Genomic DNA, 2,545 nt, shown 5'->3' with positions numbered 1-2,545 from the left:
AGATAATATAGCACCAACTCCTATCTCACTTAAAAAGAGTATCTATATATTGTCTCTTACTAGCTTTGTGAACTATACACCAAGCCACAACTTATTTACAAACATGGGGGAATCTTATTGTCACGAGGTTGAAGCTGCATCTTAAAAACTGCTTTACGTTTCTTCTTTCTGCTTTAAACAACAGACCAATTTCCCTCCATGGATCCCTTCTTAGGGTCCTCATCAACTAAAGTTTTGGGCTTTTTTCCCCCTTCAATAGGTAAAGTTCTAGATCTCTCAACTTGCTTCGCTTCCCTTCTAGTTGTGGCCAAAAGAGATTGCTTGCTGCCATAAACCGATGCAGAGGGGGCATCCAAAGACTTAGGTGAGTGCATAACCTTTCTTGGACTAGATGGTTGGTTCCCATTTTCAATTTGTCATTTTTAGAAGTTTTATCACCATACTTTCGATTGGAGTTTGATTTCATCTTTTCCATAGTATAATTATGAGAGGCGACATTGTTCCACCAAGTAGTCTTGTTGTCATATTTTTGTTTGCTACATTAAGCAACTAAATAGCCAGTACAAAATAATCTATGACATCTGAACATGATACCTTCATAATCTAAAATCTACTTCCAACAACCATTTTTTTTGGTGAGAGATATCTCCACAGGGAGTTCTTTGGTGATGTCAACATCCACCAATATGCGTGCAAAGGTAGAGTGCCAGAAAGTCGGTAGAGACCTCATCAACCCACAAGAATTTTCCCAATGAATTACCTATAACTTGAAAATAAGATTCAAACTAAGACTACAAGGGAATATTTAGGAGTCTTACCCAAATTGGAGTGTCGCAAAGGATTCAATGACTAGATCAAAGAAAGTGTGCTAGGTTTTCAACATAAGTAAAAGCTCGTCAAAGTCCTATTGATAATCATAGAGAACAATACAATAGTCCCAAGAGTTGTCAAAAACAACTACAAAAAATCCTCGTGCACATGAATAGATTTGGAGAATACCTTTTAGAATGGGCCGCTAGGTGTCTATAATCCATTGATGAAGCTATGTTGAATTCAACCAGAAACCCCTGAACGTTCTGATCAACCCATGTTTGGAAAATAAGGCCACATTTTCATCAACTTCCCACAATATATCCTCGCCCAAATCAACCTTCAAAGGATCCTTGGCCGACAAAAATGAATGAGGTGAGCAAAGGAAATCTCGATCTGCCTTACAATGCCTCGTTGTTACACACCAATCATTCAACCCTAGGTGTAGATGCCTATCATTACTTATTGTTGAGCTTGAAAAAAGAGGAAGCCCAACATGGGGGTTGCATGAAGGTCATTTCCCATCAAATTTGTCTCCATCCTAGCCCCTCATAACTTCATGAAAAGTAGACAAACCAAGCCCATTCCAGCCTTGCACACTTGTTAACCAAACACCTAGGAGTTATCCGAAGGAAAAATCTATAGTCTGAGCAAGAATTTGTTCAAAAACCCTAGGTACGATAGTATACAGGAGCCCCACATTGCTAAAATTCTATTGTAGGGTTTTCCAAGAGTAAAAATAGATAATTTGAGTTGGTTCTTTCTCTTCATTCAACAAGGCTTTTATGGTAACAAGAACCTCCCCTCTCTTAGCATCTAAACAAAATGTGAGGACTTAGCATACTCATCTACATGTGAAACTTGTGTATTACTCTCAAGTCTTCTATTTGTCCTTCCTTGATGTTGGGGACATTCATATGCTCTATTGCCTTCTTCTCTGCATTAGAAACATGTTCTGTGGAAGCCTTCTCTTCTAGATCCTCATCCAAATCTTCCTCTTCCTCTTCCTCTTTGATCTCCATTATTTTGATCACGAGGATGGTAGGTGTTTTTTCCCTTCTAGTTTTGACTACTACTAGATTGTTCATTCTTATTCTTGTCTTCATTTTGGCCTCCATAAAACCATCTGCGAGTTTTTCCACCATGACCTAGATTCCATTTTCCTTGCTCTCAAATATTTTGTTCAACTTCTCTTTGACCTTCAAAGCAAATTGATATGCATCTTCAACTTTCCTGAATACTTGGCTTCAAACCATTTATGTAATAGGCAAGGAGGCAACTTTCTCCTTGTTGGCCTTAGAATGGCTTATTTTAATAAGGACACAATAAAACTCTTTTGTATACTCTTTGATAGATTTTCCTACTTGCTTCAACCCTTGCATCTTCTTCAACAAATCAAGCTTATAGTCAATAGGAATGAATTGTCTCTTAAATTTTTTCATCATTCAATCCCATCTTGTTATTTTCTCTTTTCCTCTTCTATTTATTTAGATAGTTGAACTTCTTTCCACCAAATATTGGCATGACCTTTTAGCTTTGTCTTTGCAAACTTGTCCCTCTCAAGATCTTCTACTTATTCATACTCAAAATATTCTTAAGTATCATTGATCCAATTGATTAAACTCTTTTGGAATAAGATTTCCAAAAAAGTGTAAACTTCAATCTTTGGCCTTTTTCCAATCTTGGAAATGGCCCTTAAAAATCTAGTCTCATTAGGATCTCATGCTGCTTCTTG

This window comes from Cryptomeria japonica, chromosome 5, assembly GCF_030272615.1.
Source record: "Cryptomeria japonica chromosome 5, Sugi_1.0, whole genome shotgun sequence".
NCBI classification, from domain to species: domain Eukaryota; kingdom Viridiplantae; phylum Streptophyta; class Pinopsida; order Cupressales; family Cupressaceae; genus Cryptomeria; species Cryptomeria japonica.
The sequence above is the reverse complement of the archived record's forward strand: the minus strand, read 5'-3'. Positions refer to the sequence as shown.